This window comes from Pongo abelii, chromosome 7 (genome assembly GCF_028885655.2).
Source record: "Pongo abelii isolate AG06213 chromosome 7, NHGRI_mPonAbe1-v2.0_pri, whole genome shotgun sequence".
Classification (NCBI taxonomy): Eukaryota; Metazoa; Chordata; class Mammalia; order Primates; family Hominidae; genus Pongo; species Pongo abelii.
The window spans coordinates 67,075,926-67,095,732 of NC_071992.2; the positions used below are offsets into that span (position 1 = coordinate 67,075,926).

General features: G+C 41.6%; 1 non-coding gene across 1 annotated transcript; it reads left to right on the plus strand.

Annotated features, from left to right (window-relative positions):
* The first annotated feature begins 19,103 nt into the window (after window positions 1-19,103).
* On the plus strand, window positions 19,104-19,243 carry LOC134761980 (U4 spliceosomal RNA). The gene has a single exon (XR_010141376.1). It is a non-coding gene; the product is annotated as a U4 spliceosomal RNA (small nuclear RNA).
* The last annotated feature ends 564 nt before the right edge of the window (window positions 19,244-19,807 follow it).

A 19,807-nucleotide genomic window follows, 5' to 3' on the forward strand; every position in this document is an offset into this window, starting at 1 on the left:
TAAAGAGAGTGCAGGCACTGTTAGTACCATATAGTTAAGTCCTCCACGGGAGCAGCTCCTGGTGTGGTGAGTGGTATGAGGTGTCCTCACTGGGACAGAGAACACCATTCCCCTTGATGCTTCCCAACACCGATGCTGCAATTGTCAGGATCACCACAGCATCAAGAACAGGCTGCTAATTTTCCCAAAAGCTGTCATGAGACAGCCAAATTTGCCACAGTGTCATTTGTGCAAGGATAATGACATCATATTTTATGTCATTTGCAACCTATCTTAGTTTGTGATTACATGCATGGAAAGAAAAAAACAGAAAGTACACTTGGCAGGAATTACGGCACAAGCTGAGTTCTAGCTGTCCTCTCCTTGGAAACATCTTTCAGTTTTCACAATGAGCCACTGCTGACTGCTTCCTAACACTGCCAAGTACTAAGATGTGAAGTTGCACGGGTTCCTGGGTCCCTTCCCTTGTTACTTCTCAGGCATTTGCAACGCTGCTGTGACTGTGACCGTAACCAGCCTCTGTCAGCACTATTCCCTACACTTGAGAAACGATGTTTCCTAAGGTTTGGCTAAAGAGAAAATGCAACCAATCATTAAAATGTTTAAGTGCTAATATTTTATAAAATACTGAGAGGAAGAAAACTTTACCTGAGTATAAAAATTCAGTTTACTTATAAAACCACGGCAGCACTGTATTAGAACTGCCAGTCCTTTATTAGCTGAGTAGCAATGGTACACTTTAGCCAGGGCAAGGGAAGAGGGGACGTACACTTGAGTCTGTAATTACATCCATTTTAGAATGGTTTCTTGTCTTCCCTGGGAAATATTCCAAGTCAGATGTCAAAGGACAGCTGTTTTACTCCAGATGTTTTTGGAGATCGCCAACGTACATTTAGATGGAGAGTCAAGACACGGGAATTTAAAAAACATAAAATAGCTCTTTTATATGCATTTAAATTCATTTCTTTAAGTATTTAGAATAAAAGGAAGAACAGATGGTGTAGATGTAGTTTAAAGTGAGAGCCATTAAAATAATCTTAGCCAGAAAGAGAGTTTTCCATAACAGGAATTCATGAACCATAAGAGTTTAAGCAAATTTTTTAAATGGCTCATACAATAAGAGACTATATCATTTCAATTATATTTCATACACTAAACTGATATGTAATAAGTACATTCAGGATTTCCATATTATGTTAGAGTACTAAAAATGGTGAAATGTCAAAAAAAAGAGTAACTGAAAAAAGATAAAACTACACATTGTTTTCTTCAAGAGTACAATCAGATTTTATAATTTTTCAGTTTTAAACCTCCAATCATTAGTCCCCATATTTATATAATTTGTATATGTCTTATATTCGTGGAAAGAAAAGTAATACATTTTAATATAATAATGTTATTTATGGCTTCTAGGCTTTAAATTATCTATTTCCTTGCTTTACATTGCACATTTTTAAAAGAAGATGGTAGCAATTCACATAATTTCCATTGATAAAGTAATTTGTACCTCTAAATATGGCAAACAATTCCTTAGAAACCCATAAAAAAGTGTGTATGTACATAATTTAACATACATACATTTACATAATACTTTAACTCCCTTTCACACACAGGACACACTCATTGTATCAAGAAGAGTCCTGCCACATGACACAAACCCTGCAGCTGTTGAACTTCAAATGCCGAGTCAGTAATTTTTGGCTAACAGATTCTGACAACAGTTGTAATCTTATTGATAACTCCCAATGAAAGAACAATTGTTAGTGATAGTAATGGAGCCAGAGTTTAATGAAGGTGGCAGGGACTGGCCAGTAATAATAGCCCAGGCATAAAGTTTAAACCTCTTTATTGTGTAGCTGACCCCAATTATATCCCAAGAAAAATAACACCCTTTACTCAAACACCTGATGCCAAGTGTGGCCACTTCCAATTTCTCCCTCACGGGAGCCTCTGATCATTTCAGGACTATTTGAACAATGGGCATTAATTATCAGTTTTGTATTTGATATGCTGGACCTCTCTGAAGTTGACTGAATTATTTTTTAAATCCCTTGGTTTATTGAGAACGATTTTTTAAAAGCACTTCCCTTAACTCATCCTTGTAAAAAAAACTATCTATTTATCTATATATATATAAAATGTTTTAATGATAAGGTGGAGATTAGGCACATGACGGACAGTTCATCCAAAATGCAGTGTACTCTCTAATGGCACCTGAGTGCCCTGGTTACATCAAAATAGAGTGATAACTGTATTTATTTCAGAAATGATAAAATTACTCAAAATGTGAAGAATTACCACTTGATATTAACACAGAGCATTTGAACACTGCAGGAATTGCTTTGAACTAAAGCACAGAAAATACATATTTTTTTCTTTTTTTTTTTCTTTTTTTGACACAGAGTCTCACTCTGTCGCCTGGGCTGGAGTGCAGTGGCGCAATTTTGGTGCGCACCACCTCATCTGGCTAATTTTTTGTATTTTTAGTAGATACAGGGTTTCACCATGTTGGCTCGGCTGGTCTTGAACTCCTGACCTCAGGTGATCCACCCACCTCGGCCTCCCAAAGTGCTGGGATAACAGGCTTGCGCCACCGCGCCCAGCTGAAAGCATTTTTAATTCAAGGTTTCTGGAAGACAAGACCCCAGGTCATTTATCTCAGTAATGCTATTTTACATAAACAACAAAAATCTGGGATCTAGTTCTGGAATCCAGCTGACAGAGGCTGCAATCCCTGCGAGGTGATTTTGAACATGGTACTTATCCTTGCTATGCTGTTCTCTCATATATAAAACAGAGTCATAATGCACCTGTTTCAAATGAGTTCATGTGTGTAAGGAACCTGGCACTACATCTGGTTCACAGGAAGTGTCAAGCTATATTTTTCTTATTAGGATTATCAATAGAAAAATGGCTCTGCACTTATTTAACTGAATAAAGCACACTATTCATCTGTAATGAAGTGCAGGGACAAACCCTGGACTAAGCCCATATTCTTATCCTCTGCCTACAGTCTAAAGAGAAAAAGACAAGAACTCAGTGATGGCAGTGCTGGCTGATGGGAGAGTGCTGGCCCTTGAGACAGGAGGTCAGGAAAGAGCATCTCGTCAAAATCAAATATACCGATGGACCAGCAGATGTACCATTACCCAAATGGGAACACATTACCTTTCCCCATCACAGTTATGAGTATCGCTACACAATTTATTCAATCATTGTGTTTTGGATTGGGTTGGGCCTACTAAACTGGCCTACTGGTCCACTTTGCTCCCCAGATCGTTTTCTGTCATTCAACACCCATTGGATGTTTCTCTTCCTTAGAATTATGTTGTTTATTTTTATCTTACCCTGTGAAAAGTCTAACCTGAAATGTCCTCGAGCTAGAGCACAAGGGTTTAAATTTCAACCTAAGCTTTTTTTTTTTTAAAGTAACAATATCAAATAGGATGAAATAACTAAAGAAATCTAGACTGAATCCTTGGTCTAACCTGAAAGCAGTATCAAAAGGATGATTTGCGAAGGTGCTTCCTGGCTATAGAATGCTTAATTGTCTTTAAAGTTAAAGAAGCTGAAGGAACTAAATAAGGCAGTGCTAGGATATGACAAAGAGAACAAGGAATGAATACTCAGCACAAGAGTGCTGGAAGGTCTCCAGTGCACACAGGTGAGTGCCAGGGTGTCCACCTCATCCCTATTGCGCAGGACTGTCCTGGTTTCAGCACTGAAAGCCTCACAGCCTGGGAACTTCCCTCAGTCCCAGGCAAATCGGAAAGGTTGGTCACCCTCAAAATACGTGTATGTTTGCTTGTCTCTTTTCCCTGGATATTTTTTTTCCTTACAATAGTGTATTAGTTTGTTCATTTTGCTAATATTTTTTCCAAGGCTCCAACATTCCAGGCCTCCTGGTAGGTGCTGCAGACTGTGTCCCTGTTTTTATACAGCTTACATCCCGTGAGGGAGGCACAGGTAACCAAGCAACCACACGCCAAAAAGAGGGAAGTGTTATAAAGATAATAAAATTCAGCTCATGAGACAGAGTCACTTCTGGGGGTGGGGAGGCTCAGAGGCAGCATTTGAGCTGAGCCCTGGATGATAAGAAGAAGCCAGCCATGTGGATAGCAGGGGAAGGACATCACAGGCAAAGCGGACACGGCAGAAGCCAGGGGAAAGCCTGTGGCAGGCAGACTGGAAGGCAGGCCACTGGGGCGGGAGATCAGTGGGTTGTGGGGGCCGGATAGTAGAGGACTTCTATAGGTGGGTTAAGGGCTTTGGATCTTACTCTAACTGCATTGGAGGGTACTGGAGAGTTTGAAGCAAGGGAATGTAAGGGATAAAGAGGTTCATATGATCCAATTTGCTTTTTTGTAAATCTCCCTGTCAAGTGTGTGGACAATAGGGCATGGGAAGATAAAAGTGGAAGGAAGGGGACCAGGCAGAAGGCTACTGTTGCCCACAGGGTGATGCCTGCCTAGGTCAGTGGCTCTCAGAGTATGACCTCCAGACCAGGTGCATCAGCAGCACCTGAAACCCTCCAGAAATGCAAGTTTTGAGGCCTCACCTCGGAACAGCAGAGTCAGTATCCCTGAGTCAGCCCAGCCGTCCATGATGCAGCAAGCCTTTCAGGTGACTCTGATGCAGCATAAGTGTGAGGATCTCTGGCCCACGGCCAGGGCTTGGAACGCATTAAAAACACTGGTGCTGTGGTGGACCTCAAACTGACTAAGTCAGAATTGTTGAAAAAGAGATTTCTGGGGAGAGGAGCTAATAGATTTGAGCAGTGGAGAAAGGGTAAGTATTTAGGAGCAACCTGAGGCCTTTCCCTTAGGCAGCTGGGCAGAGGCTGGTGATCAACTATAACTGCTTTCCAACCTCCTCTCTCCACTTCACTCACCTGTCATGCCGGAAGCATTCTACTAAAATACAAATGGATCAAGCACTAACTCATGTTAAAATAATTTTTCTCCCTTTCCAGAAACCCCACTATTAACACAGCTAACTCTTCATCCTGAAAGATTGTAGCTCCAATCCCCAAATCAAAAACATGCTAGGCCGGGCGCGGTGGCTCAAGCCTATAATCCCAGCGCTTTGGGAGGCCAAGACAGGGGGATCATGAGGTCAGGAGATCGAGACCATCCTGGCTAACATGGTGAAACCCCGTCTCTACTAAAAGAAACACAAAAAAAGCAGCCAGCCATGGTGGCAGGCGCCTGTAGTCCCAGCTACTCGGGAGGCTGAGGCAGGAGAGTGGTGTGAACCCAGGAGGTGGAGCTTGCAGTGAGCCGAGATGCGCCACTGCACTCCAGCCCGGGTCACAGCAAGACTCCATCTCAAAAAAAAAAAAAAAGAAACATGCTAGGTGTTTTAGCAGAAGGAATTTAATACAGGGAACTAGTTTCACAGGCTTTAGAGGAATGAAAGAGTGAACAGGTGCAATAGCCCAGAGATCAGGCCTGTGGAAAGCAGCTTCCCTGCCCCAGGGCTGAAGGAACAAAGCCTCAGTGTGGGAAGCTCTGATGGGGCCCTGCATGGGGCTGGGTGCTTCCTTGAAAAGGGAGGAACCCACAGAGCAGAGTGAAAACCTGAAGAGGGGCATGCTTCACCTCTTAGGGGATGCAGGAGGGTGATTTCAGGAATGCCCAGAAAAGAAAGATGTTAACGGCCACCAACCAGGGCACGCTGACAGGATGGCTTATGACCCTGCTTCCTGTCCTGCTGGCCACCTTCCCTATAGGCCCCACTATTGGCAGATGCTAACAGGGATCCTCTGTCTGAGGACCAACGAGGTTTGCGGATTTCCTTCCCCAGCATCCCAGATCCTTGAGGACAGCATTGGAGTTGAGAATTAGGAACAACATGACTGGCACACAGAATAAAGGACGCTTCCTCTAGGAACTCTTCCCTGATCCTCACCCTGGACCAGAGTCAGTCCTCCTGCACTTGTTCCCATGGCACTGTCGAGCCTTTCCATCCCGGGCTTATCCTCACCGAGTTGCCGGTCTCCCCTGCTGGGCCACAGGCTCTGTTAAGGGCAGGGAATGCATCAGACTTCAATACTTGGAGGAAAATAAATGCTAATCAGTGTTTTCTAAGTTCCTGCACTCGTGTCTTGGCACAGAAGGCGATTATAAATGTTTGTTGGATGTGCCAGGCATTGTAACAAGCAGTGTAAATATAGAGATGAATAAAAGGAGAAACTTCTTCAGGAACTAGTAGACTACTGAGAAAAAAATCAAGCACCATGTCTGATCTTTAGAAAACTAAAAACAACACCAATAAGCATTTTGTTTATATAACATTCCATTAGGCAAGTTTTCATTCACTCGATATGTTAAATAGACAAATGAAAGGCTCTCCTAGAAGAGCTAAAAGACTCTAAAATCACAGTGTACTTAGGAGCTTCATAATATCATATAAGAATGTAATACACCAGGCTAGCATGTGAAAAGAATGAGCATCCTCCTAGACCATAGCTCCACCCAGGATGATTCCATGCGAATCTCCCCACTGCCACACCCTGCCAAGTTTCAGCTCTCAAGCCCTGCATTCAAGATTCTTTACAAATGGGCCCCTATCTGCTGTGCCAACCTGATCCCGCTGCACATCCTGACTAATTTACATATTATTCCCTGAACACATCAGGAGCGATCATCCCATGTCTGTTTCTTTGCCTATCAAATAAAAATATTGTCGAGCAAGAATTTATTTTGATATAAAGGTAGATATCAATATTTGTTTTCCCCAAGTATCTACATAGTCATTGCATAAACAATCTCTTCACCAGGAATTTTAAATGCCCTTTTTAATATATTCACAATTCCCCCTCTGAGTCCATGTCTACTTCTGGTGTTCCATTGTGTGCTGTGTATCATTTACCTCCTTTGGCATAAGCTATGAAATGTTTTCATTGCTGCAGCTCTCAAACCTATGATGCTGTGATGCCACCCCTTACTTAGGATCCTCAGGATCTTTAATCAGAAATGTTCCTTGCATCAGGATTAACCAGAAAACCACTTGTAATCTCATTTATTTCAACTATAGCAAGAGTTGCTTTTAAAAATCCTTACTTGTGGCCAGGCACGGTGGCTCATGCCTGTAATCCCAGCACTTTGGGAGGCTGAGGCGGGTGGATCATGAGGTCAGGAGTTTGAGACCAGCTTGGCCAATATGATGAAACCCCGTCTCTACTAAAAATACAAAAAATTAGCCGGGTGTGGCAGTGTGTGCCTGTAATCCCAGCTACTCAGGAGGCTGAGGCAGGAGAATCGCTTGAATCCGGGGGGCAGAGGTTGCAGTGAGCTGAGATCGCGCCACTGCACTCCAGCCTGGGGGACAGAGCGAGACTCCGTCTCAAAAAGAAAAAAAAGTCTTACTTTTCCACCTCTAGATAGATAGTAAACTTAAATGCAAACACTGTATTTTGTTGTTTCTCATATTCTTCCATAGGATCCATGCTCTATGAGACTGCTCCAGGCTAAGCTGCTGAAAGAAAAATCAAAAAGCTACTTGTAAAAGTAAATTTAAAGATGTATTATTTCCTTGGCATGAAAACATAATTCTCTTAACATAAAATTAGATGAACAAGCTGACTGGAATGAGACTTAACCTCAACAGGAAATAAATGAAGCGGGCTCACAGAACCAAGCAGTCTGCAGAGGAGTGCAGGTCAGGGAGGCATTCTATCCTATCATGTTGGAGTGCTGCTTGATCTGCAGCTGCTCCAAGATGCTCTCTCAGAAATGCTGGCTAGAAATAGCATTTTTCACTTTTGTGTTATGCATGAATCATGTGTGCGCACATACACACGTGCGCACACGCACACACACACACACACACACACCATTTCTACTGTTGCAGTGGCCAAGTTCAATGACTATGACATGCTCAACATAAAAATCAACTTGAAATCTTGGAAAATACACCACTCCCACCACTCCACTTCTCTCCAAGGTTGAACTAGGTGACAACGTATTGCTGGAATCGGAGCTGCATGTGTAGGTATGTCTGCCTGTGTAGAAAGAGGAGTTGATTTTACCCACTGGCACCAGGGCACTAGAAACTAAAAGACTTGGCCGGGTGCTGTGGCTCATGCCTGTAATCCCAGCACTTTGGGAGGCTGAGGCAGGTGGATCACCTGAGGATGGGAATTTGAGACCAGCCTGGCTAACATAAAGAAACCCCGTCTCTACTAAAAATACAAAAATTACAAAATTAACCAGGCGTGGTGGCGTATGCCTGTAATCCCAGCTACTAGGGAGGCTGACGCAGGAGAATTGCTTGAACCCAGGAGGCAGAGGTTTGTGGTGAGCCTAGATCATGCCATTGCACTCTAGCTTGAGTAACAAGAGCAAAACTCCATCTTAGAAAAAGAAAAAAAAAAAGAAAGAGACTAAAAACTCTTTCTTCTGATGGCCAAAATACACAGTACCCTGGGTGGGATATGGGGCACTGCAAAGCACATACTGGGATCTCAGTATTATTTCCTGCAGGACCCTCCTTGGTAGCCCAAAAATGCAAGAGAATTTTTAGCTCTCCTTAATTCCAGGGTGTCAGTGGATATCAGGATATAGGATGAGCTACATATAGAGACAGTATATCTGCAGGGTCCCATATGGAAGCTCCTAGGACACTGAGCTGGCCACTGAGCACTTGGAATGTGGTTCAGTCAAATTCAAATCTGTTGTAAGTGTAAAATACACACTGGATTTCAAAGATTTGGTATCACCAAATAAAGAAGGTAAAATATCTCATCAATTGATATGTTAATATTCTGATTATACTGAGTTAAATAATTTTTAAGACTACTTTTTCCTTTTTTTTTTTGACCAGGTCTCACTGTATCACCCAGGCTGGAGTGCAGTGGAATGAGCATAGCTCACAGCTGCCTCAAATTCCTAGGCTCCAGCAATCTTCCCACCTCAGCCTCCTGAGTAGTTGGGATTACAGCTGTGTGCCACCATGCCAGCTAATTTTTCCTTTTTTTAATGTGGCCACTAAAAATTTTCAATTATGTATGTCGCTTGTACATGTAGTTCACATTATATTTCTATTGGGTAACACTCATCTACATGGTTGTCTACCCACCTAAGTAGAGAAGCTCATAGGTATGGTTGTCTAACAAGACAGTGGAATTGGGTTTTGTGGTGTTTTCCCTCCACCTGAATTTACATAGCATGTCTGATAGAACTAGCCGTCCATCTGACTTGAATATTCTTTTAATTCAAGAAATAAGTCAACTTGGTCCAAACAACTGAACCTTATGATGAATAGCCACAGTGTTTAAAAAATGGCCCCCATCATTTCAGAAGAAAGATTTGCCTATTTCTATGTGGGGAAAAAAGAGAAGAAAAAAAACCCTCTGGTCCCAGCAGGGTTACCCAGTATTATAAGATTATTCATCTTCACATAAAGCTTGTCCTGTGAGACTATAAACAAATTGCATAACCAGTAAATAAAACTTCTGACTGCCTTTTGGGCCTCTTGAGTTGGAGGCCAAGGTGCAAACAGCAGCTCTAACACATTTCATCTGTGTGACCCTGGAAAAGGTATTCACTTTTCTATCTATGCCAGAACAATGAGGAAAATAGCAATACAGTACCCACTGACAGTGTCGCTGTGATGATTCAGTAAGATAACCCTGTTATGCACTCAGAATGGTCAACAACTATTATTTCTTAAGTGTGTCATTTCTACCCTGCCCGTGTCTAAGATAATGGTGATTATTGATTTTAAAGAATCAGAAAATTGTATCTTGATTTTAAACAGTGCTCAGATTCGCAGAGATTAGAGTAAAAAATATTTACCAGTAACCCCCTTACCTTTTCGTGTGCCTAATAATATATCCTGTGTAGAAACTCACAGTATAAGCAACTCAGTATTTTTTTCCCATTTTCTTTTCTTCTGTTTCCATTTAGATAGTAAGAAAACGTTATCCAGTAGACACTTTGATTTGTTATTTTGAATATACAATTCTGTATTCATTTCCTATTTCTGCTGTAACAAATTACCACAAATTTAGTGGTTTAAAGCAACACATTTTTATTCTCTGACAGCTCAAAAGTCAGAACTCCAAATTCAGTTTCACTGAGATAAAGTCAAGGTGTCCCAGGGCTGGTTCCTTCTGGAGGCCCTGAGGGGAGAATTGGTTTCTTTCCCTTTTCAGCTTGTAGCAGCACCTGCCTTCCTAGGCTTGTGACCCCCTCCTCCATCTTCAAAGCACATCACCCCAGTCTCTGGTTCCATTATCACATCCCCTTCTAGTCTGTCTCTGAGGGCTCTTGCCACCTCCTATAAGAACCCTCGTGATTACACCAGGCCCACCTGGACAATCCCCCTATCACAAGAGCCTTAACTTATTCACATCTGCAATGTGCCTTGAGCCATAGAAACTAACATTCACAGTTCTGGAGATTAGGGCATGGACATATTTGGAGGATCATTATTTAGCTTACCAGAAATTCCAAAACAGAATTTTTTAGAATGCATAAGTTGTTATGCACTAAAATTAAACAGAATGCCTCCCTTGACCATATAATGTCATAATATGAATTAAAGAGGCCAAACTCAGCTCCAGTGAAGCCCCTGCCCACCATGGCGCTTTACTGACCCCTGCTTGACCTCACCTGCCATGGCCTCTTCCTGCCTCTCGCCGGCTCCCCAGACCCCAACATACTTCTCTTTGTCATCAGTTTTCATTCCTTTATTTGTTCATGCTCTGCTCTTATTATTCCTACCAGCCTATTTTCTTCACCCTCTCACCCTATAATATGCTGTTCATATCTCTTTTATGACACACAACACATTCTGCTCCTGTTTCTTTGAGCGCATGGTTAGAGGAGTAAGCACAACTCTTGGTTCTTCTTTAATTCCTCAGAGTGCTTAACTTGGTGCCTGCCCAATGAGCATTTTTTGAATTATTTCCTAGCACATCTCCTTAATATGTGAAGCACATTATCAGACACCAAGGAGATACAGTAGTCCCTCCTTATCCGAGGTTTTGCTTTTCACAGTTTCAATTCCCTGGGGTCAACTGCAGTCTGAAAATAGGTAAGTACAGGACCGTAAGATATTTTGAGAGAGACCACATTCACATAACTTTCATTACAGTATACTGTTACAATTGTTCTATTAGTTATCCTTGCTAATCTTTTACTATGCCTAATTTATAAATTAAACTTTATCTTAGGTATTATACATAGGAAAAAAGCAATACAGTCATATGTCACACAACAACATTTCAGTCAACGACGGATCACATATACTATGGTGGTGCCATAAGATTATACTGTCCTAATGTCACAGTACAATATATTACTCACGTGTTTGTGGTGATTCTGGTGTACACAAACCCACTGCACTGCTAGTCATATAAAAGTATAGCACACAGAGTTATGTACAGTACAGAATATGTGATAATGATAATAAACTATATACTTTTATCATTATTTGAGAGTGTACATTTTCTATTTCTTTAATATTAACTGTAAAATAGCCACAGGCAGGTCCTTCAGGAGGTATCCAGAAGGCATTGGTATCCTAGGAGATGGCAGCTCCATGTTTGTTATTGCCCCGGAAGACCTTCCAGTGGGACAGGATTTGGAAGTGGAAGAAGTGACCTTGGCAATCCTAACCCTGCATAGGCCTAAGCTAATGTGTTGTGTTTGTGTCTTTGTTTTTAACAAGAAAGTTTAAACAGCAAAATAAAAATTAAAAATATTAAAAACAGAAAAAAACTTATAGAAGAAGGATATAAAGAAAGAAAATGTTTGTGTACAGCTGGATGTGTTTGTGTTGTAAGCTAAGTGTTATCACAAGTTTAGACATTTACAAAGTAAAAAAGTTACTGTACACTAAGGTTGATTTATTACTGAAGAAATAAATTTTTAAATAAATTTAGTGTATCCTAGGTGTCCAGTGCTTATAAAGCCTACAGTAGTGCACAGTAATGTCCTAGGCCTTCACATTCACTCACTGACTCACCAGAGCAACTTTTAGCCTTGCAACCTCCATTCATGGTAAGGGGAAATAACAGGTGTACCATTTTTTATCTTTTGTACTGTACTTTTACTGTACCCTTCTATGTTTCAGTATGTTTAGACACAAGTATTTATCATTGTGTTACAATTGCCTACGGTGTTCACTACAGTAACATGCTATGCAAGTGTGTAGCCTAGGAGGAATAGATTATACTACAAAGCCTAGGCATGTAATATGCATTACTAGCTAGGTTGTATAAGTGCCCTCTGTGTTGTTTGCACAATGACAGTATCACCTAACGGTGCATTCCTCAGAGTGTATCCCCATCATTAAGAACACAAGACTGTGTGTGAGGGGCGGGGCGGGGGTTGGTGTTATTTGAGGTTTCAGGCATCCATGAGAAATCTTGGAACTATCCCCCACTGATAATGGACGGCCACTGTAACCTCCTCCTCTGGCCATAATTAAGTAACAGGAATCAGATTTTCCCTTCCACCTTAAACTAGAAAACCACACAAAACACAAGAAGCAACAACGTGCAGGCAATGGACAACAGATGTGCAAGGCTAGGACCTCTGCGAGAAAGAACACAAACGGGAAGTAATGCCTGAGCCCCTGGCAGGAGCCTGACAGTTTGGCTTAGTTGAGAAGACAAGAGATCTGAGTCTGGGAGGACAAAGTAGTTGGAATTCACAGATCAGCACCAGAAATAAGAACATGCATGGAGAAAGCTCCTCAGATTTGCAGATGTTAATTATACTCCCCACAAGTCCTCATCTGAGTATTGATCTGTGTACAAAGGGGAACACAGATCAATGTTCCCCTGCTTCTGCTACCTGAAGCAGGGGAACAAACAGCCAGAAAGCAGAAGGCTGGGAACAGTTTGTATTCATGTCAGCCAGAGGGAAAAGACTTCTTAATCTGAGCAGAATCCTCAGAAAGTATTGCCTTAAGAGTAGGACTAAATTAACCCTAGACAAAAGACTTCTAGACTCTTTTGAACAAACTTACAAGCAAATCTAGAAAGAATTTCATTGGTAATAAGTAACTGCATTCCAGAACTAAGTGCAACACTATTTAAAGAAATACAACAAAATCCAGTACCCAACTTCATTCACAATGGCCAAAAATGGCCAACATTCAACCAAAATTTACCAGGTATAAAAGAAACAGAAAAATATGATCCAAGTATAAAGGAAACAGGAAAATTATCTCCATCATTTAACATCTAGGATGTTAAAATAACTATTATAAATGTGTTTATTATGCTCAAGAATCTAGAAGGAAATGTGAACTTAATTTAGTGAGAAAAGGGAAGATATAAAAAGACTCATGGAACTTGAGGTGAAAATGCAACATCTAAAATGAAAATAAACTGGATGGATATAAAGGATACAGTTGTAATAATTTCTCAATGTATTATTCTAACCATTAACTATAAGTCATCAGACCTTCTTCGTTCATAAAGACAAAAGCACTCCGGTGACTCAACAAGCAAAAAAAGAAGAAAAAAAACCCCACATTGTTCGTGATATTTTTAAGCTGGAAGGTCCAGGGCATTGCTGTGCCATGAAACCTAGACATGCTCCAATTTCACGGACATTGATGCTAAAGATGATTGAGGCACATTTGACTGTGCATGTCAGAATCCATGAGTTTAATTAAAGTTACGATGTGAACAAAGAGTATCCATTAGACAAGAAGAATTTGGTCTTGGCAAGTGATATTTGCATCAATTTGCTTAATTAGATCAGTACTTTTAAAACAATTTGTAAAGCATAGGATTAAAAGGCTGAATTTCAAAGGATTTAGCAGAAGCCACAATCATGGTTTCAAACAAATCATCTGCAAGAAATTGTAGGCTGAAAATAGCAATTAGCAGCCCACAGAAAAAAATTTTAATGGAGACCATTTCTATCAATTGAATCACCATGTATAATATGGCTTGGCTTGAATCACTGATAACTTAACCTTCACCAAATTTTCCAGAGTGGAAGCAAACTGCCCCTCTTGTTTATTTCAGCATTGGATTTCAACTAAAAATTAATCCCAGGTGCAAAAACATTCTGTGTCATTTTGCCTTTGGGGGAAGAACAACAGAGGAGGCAGGGTTAGTGAAGCTTGGTCCTAGGCTCACCTCTTCATCCTCTTACTTTAAAAAAGGAAACACAGTCCCTGGGTATACGGAATCAATCCATAGCCACTGACCTAGTAAACCTACTTCCAGTTAAAATTATAATTTAACAGTCCGGTGAAAATGTATTTTATTTATACCAAAACAAACAGCTGAATCATAGCCCTGCCCATTTCTCTTCCCTAAAGAGAAAAGAGATATTTGGGGGAAAAAATAATTCCATGGAGAAGATAAAATTTTAGCGTAAAATAAAGGACACTCTCTCATTTACGCCAAAACTTGTTTCAGGAGCATTCAGAGCAGGTAAGCAGCCTAGCCATTATCTGGCAGCCTCTGCTTTAAATTTTCTCTTTAAAAATCCTTCAGGGTTTTGTTAGTTTACTATGACTCAAGTTTATAAGACCCTAAGAGTCTCCATAATCCTGATGTTTATGAGTAAAAGTGTTAAGTAAATTATAACTCAACTCCATTTTTAAAAATAATGTACATCTCTCCGTTATCTCCTACTACTCCCTCCACCCACTGTTCCTCAGATAATAGGTCTGTGTAGTGATTCTAGACACTGATTCGGAAAAATTAACTTCCTCCAAGTACAAAGTGTAAAACAGAGTAACTATTTGTATAATAAGGAATCTCACTTCAAAACTGAAACCTCAACTAGTGCCTCCCAAAGAGGAGAACTGGATTTCCACCTTACAGGTGACCACCATTTTCCAAAGCTACTCATTGAATTTGGGGGTAGGGAGATGTTCTTTGTGCCTACCTAATTTCATTAGGATAAAAGCCCTGTGTGTGTTCCTGTTGGGGTTTTTCTGGGGAGGAAGGGGGTTGTAAGAGTCACAAAATAACTGGATCGCCATTAGTTCCGTATGACTACCCACACGGTGCTAGTCTGATGCTGTTAGTTTAAACAAAGGCCTACAGGATACGTACTATGAGTCCTTTTGGATACAGTTTTTCAGGGGTGTGTGTGATGTTTGTATCATGTGTACGTGGTATGTAGCTAGCGGATATGTTTGTGTATGAGGGTGTTTATGTGGAATGAGCATGTGGTGTGTGTGGAGTGTTTCTGTGTGGTGGAGGCTTTGTGTGTGGCATGCGAATGCATGGTGTGTGCGTGGTGTGTGTGGCATATGTGTTTGTGTGTGTATGGTGTGTGATGTGTATGGTGAATGTGTGTTGTGTGCATGTGGTATGTGGATGTGGTATGCATGTGTGTGGCACATGGTGTGTGTGGGGTGTGGTGTGTGGTGTATGTGGTGTGTGTAATGTGTGAGGTGTGTGTATTATGTGTGTGTTATGTGTAGGGTGGGGTGTGTGGAGGGTGTAGGGGGTTGTATGTGTTGTGATGTGTGGTATGGCTGGTGTGATGCGTGGAATGTGTGGGGGAGGTGTGGTGTGTGTGTGCAGTGTGTGGGATATGTGGAATGTGTATGTGGTGTGCATGGTGTGTAGAGTGTGTGTGATGGATGGGGTTTCTGTGGAATGTGTGTGTGGTGTGTGGTGTGTGTGTGTGGTGTGGGGAGTCTGTGTGTAGTATATGTGTAGTGTGTGTGTGGCATGTATGCGTATGAGGTGTGGTGTGTGTGACATGTACATGTTGTGTGGTGTGCGTGTAATGTGTGTGCAGTGTGTGGTGTGTGTTTGTGGTTTGCGTGGTGTGTGGTGTGTGTGTAATGTGTGGTTTGTGTGGTGCATGGCGTGTGTGCATGGTGTGTAGTGTGTGTGTGCATGGTGTGGTGTATGTGTAATGTGCGTGTGTGGCATGTGTGTGCACGGTATGGGATGTGTGTGTGTTTGGTTTGTTCATGGTGTGCGGTGTGGTGTGCAGCCTAGATGCCTTTCGGGAAGGCCTCAGGAGGAAGGTGACATTGGAAGGAAGCCCTGGAGGAGGGGAGGCAGGGGTGCAGGCGGATACCTCCTGATGCCGGAGCATGGGATGTGTTCAAAAGATTCAGAAAGCAGGGGAGCGGGGTAGGGAGAGAAGTCAGAGAGCAAAGACAGGGGTCCATCCCACAGGACCCATTAAGGAACTAGCATGTCCTCTGCGTGCGATGGAGCACCTCCGAAAGGCCTGAGCAGAGGCACCTGGGAATCTGACTCTCATTTACCCAAAGCTGCTGGAACTGAGAGCTGATCCCGCCCAGAAGACTGAGTTGGATCTGCAGGAAGTGCTGGGATCCCTGTGCATTGGAAGGCCGAGGGGTCGGGGCCAGGAGGTTTGGATGCTGAGGTTTGCGAGCAGAGGACAGAGACCAGTAACACCCAGATTCTGGGCCTGAGAAACTGGAGAATGAAATTACCACGTACTGACACAGTAAGACCAAATGAGAAAATGGGTTTAAAGGTAAAGGCAAGACACCAGAAGCTCCGTTTTGGACTTGTCTTTAGGATATCGCTTGTCACCCTACTATAACTGTCAGGTCCGGAAACAACACCAGTGCTCGTCCAGTCCACGCAGATGGCCATGTGCAAGGAAAGGAGCCTGGAAGCCTGAGGTTGCGGAGATGGGCAGGCCAGGACCTGGCTCAGCCACTGCAGCTTCATGCATGGGTGCTGCCTGAAGAAGGTTGTGAGCAGAGTGGCATGACCAGGATTTCATTTTAACACAATGCCCTGGTGACAACATGGAAAAAAACACTAGGAAAAGCCCTGTATGGATAGCAAATATTTACCTGCTAATAATAGGAAATTCTTAACATATGTGAATATGTTCAGATTAAATTGCAGAAAATCATTTTAAGAGTACTGGTTTTATTTCTCTTTCTACCCATACAGATTCCTTCCTATTTAGCATTTTCTGCCATTTCACACAATGGCAAGTTGCGTAGAACTGGCAGGGGAGCTACTGTACCATCACCTGCTGTAGGCACCTAAGTCGTTTCCATCCCTGCTCAACTGCAGGTCAGCTATGCCTCTGGGAATCAGCATCTTTCAGATTGGAGAAGGACTTTTTAATTAATAAAATTTGACTTGCCAATATTTGATTTACATCCTACTATTTAGAGATACATGTTTATACACAGAATCTACCAAAAAATTGTCTTCTTTTCTCTTCCTTTAGTGAGAAAGCTGCACACTTTACCAAGTGTACCAAGATAAACTTTGTCCTTAAAATAAAAATAAGAACCTACATTTTTAATCCCAGACTAGCTTGTACAGACAACAAACCTTTCAATCCTGAGTGATACAGTCATTTCCCTATAATTCACCTTGAACTCAATTGCTGATAATGAAAATGAATTAATGAAATGAATAATTATTCATTTTGGGGTTATAAAAATGTGACAAAAACACTATGCTTAGAAGAGTTGATTCATGATTGAAATAGTCTGTAGTAGAATTTTAATAAAAACCGTATAATATCCTCACTAAATTCACAGAACAGCCTTCAATTCAAATCTGTATGTTCACAATACGTTTTAATAGATATTATTTTATTTTGTCCTCAAAATAACTTTGTGAAGAAGATATTACTTTTTTTCAGTAACAACAGGAGGAAGGGGAAGCAATTTTCCACTTAATCTATTTTCCCAAAGATTTAATTTCCTAAGAGAGCTCAAGACAATTTATATCTCATGAATCTTGAAATGTAAAGCACCAAGAGCCACAACATATCCGGGCGCTGGAGCAAAGCCACGCAGGGAAGAGGGGAGCTGTTGAAATATATAGGATCACCCCCAAAACTGGCAACCTCCCCTTCTCACAAAAAAACAGTAAACCTTATTCTCCTTGAAGGATTTCAGACTAACATTTTCATGACTATCTCTACTATCAATTCAGCTTCAACAGAGACTCCTTTCCCCTGCTGACATATGCCCACCTGACATAAGAAAAAATGAAGATTCCAGACTGGGCATGTTCATGCCTGTAATCCCAAAACTTTGAGAGGCCAAGGCGGGAGGATGGCCTGAGGTCTGGAGTTCAAGACCAACCTGGCCAACATGGTGAAACCCCGTCTCTACTAAAAATACAAAAATTATCCAGGTGTGGTGGCATGTGACTGTAATCCCAGCTACTCAGGAAGCTGAGGCAGGAGTATCACCTGAACTAGGGAGGTGGAGGTTGCAGTGAGCCAAGATCACGCCATTGCACTCCAGGCTGAGCGACAGAGTGAGACTCATCAAAAAAAAAAAAAGAAGGAAGGAAGGAAAGAAAGAAGGAAGGGAGGGAGGGAGGGAGGGGGAGAGAGAGAGAGAGAGAAAGAAAGAAAGATAGAGAATGAAAGAAAGAAAAAGAAAGAAAGGAGGGAGGGAAGAGGGAGAAAAAAAGAAAGAAAGGAAGGAAGAAAGAAAGAAAGATTCCACTTCCTTTCTTTCTTTTTTTTCTTTTTTCTTTTTTTTTTGAGAGGGAGTCTTGCTCTGTTGCCCAGGCTGGAGTGCAGTGGTGCAATCTCGGCTCACTGCAACCTCCACTTCCTGGGTTCAAGCGATTCTCCTGCCTCAGCCTCACGAGTAGCTGAGGCTACAGGCGCGTGCCACCACGCCTGGCTAATTTTTTGTATTTTTTTAGTAGAGACGGGGTTTCACCATGTTAGCCAGAATGATCTCAATCTCCTGACCTCGTGGTCCGCCTGCCTCAGCCTCCCAAAGTGCTGGGATTACAGGCATGAGCTACTACACCCAGCCGAGATTTCAGTTTGTTAAAGAGAAGAAAGAACCTGGCCTGATCCACTTGTTTCATTGATTAAAGATTAAAGAGCACAGACAGCCGAAGGGCCGAAGAGCAGAGCAGAAATTAAAGATGCAACTGGATTCACATTGCAGAGGAAAAAGTCAACTTGTGAAACTGTGAAAAACACTCACTCCATCACTGTGTATGACAGCCTCACCCAACTGACGAGATGAAGGTATCGGAAAGTACCCAAGGTCAAACAGGATGGTTTCATGTTTATGTAGTTCAAATCTCTTTTGTTTCCAGGAAAATACGTTCCCAAATCACTTGGTGATTTTGATCAACTTAAGAAAATATTACCTTACATTTCTAAAAGAGGATTTGTTTTGCACACTGGTCATGTCATAGCCAGTGAGGTTTATCTGAGGTGCGACTATTGCTAATTGACAACTTTTCTAGAAGAGGATTCCTTTCTTTTTGTCTCCTCAGGCAACTTCCCATTTATCACAAATAATGTTGTATATTTAACAAATAACACAAGACATCAGTTAAATTTGAATTTCAGAAAAACAATAATTTTTAGTATAAGTATATCCCAAATATCACATAGAACATAAACTTTAAAAATTACTTGTTTATCTGAAATTCAAATTTAACTGGATGTCTTGTATTTGATCTGGGAAACTTAATCCCAAAGTAACTAAAAAAGAATCTCGTGCAGGGATTTTCATTCCCCTGACTCACTGAATGCACCATGAAAAACCTCATCAGTCTGGCATTCTATCTGAGGAGCTTATCTGAGAAATCCTGTAATTAATTAGAAATGGCCAAATCTAGAAGCATCAAAGGAGCTTTCTTTCTTGTTATCTCCTACAGACCTCTCCTTTTACCTCCTCCTGGTGTCCCAAAAGAAAATGTAGCTACTTTGGTCCTTAAAACACCTGCCTCCCGATATTACTGTGTTTTGAGATTTTTGAGGTAGAAACTGCTTTAGTGACTGGGACCTGTTCTGTCTGCTACACACCAAAAAGCCCCAGTATCAACAGGGATGTTCCATTTTATAGGCAGACTCAGAAGGACTCACCT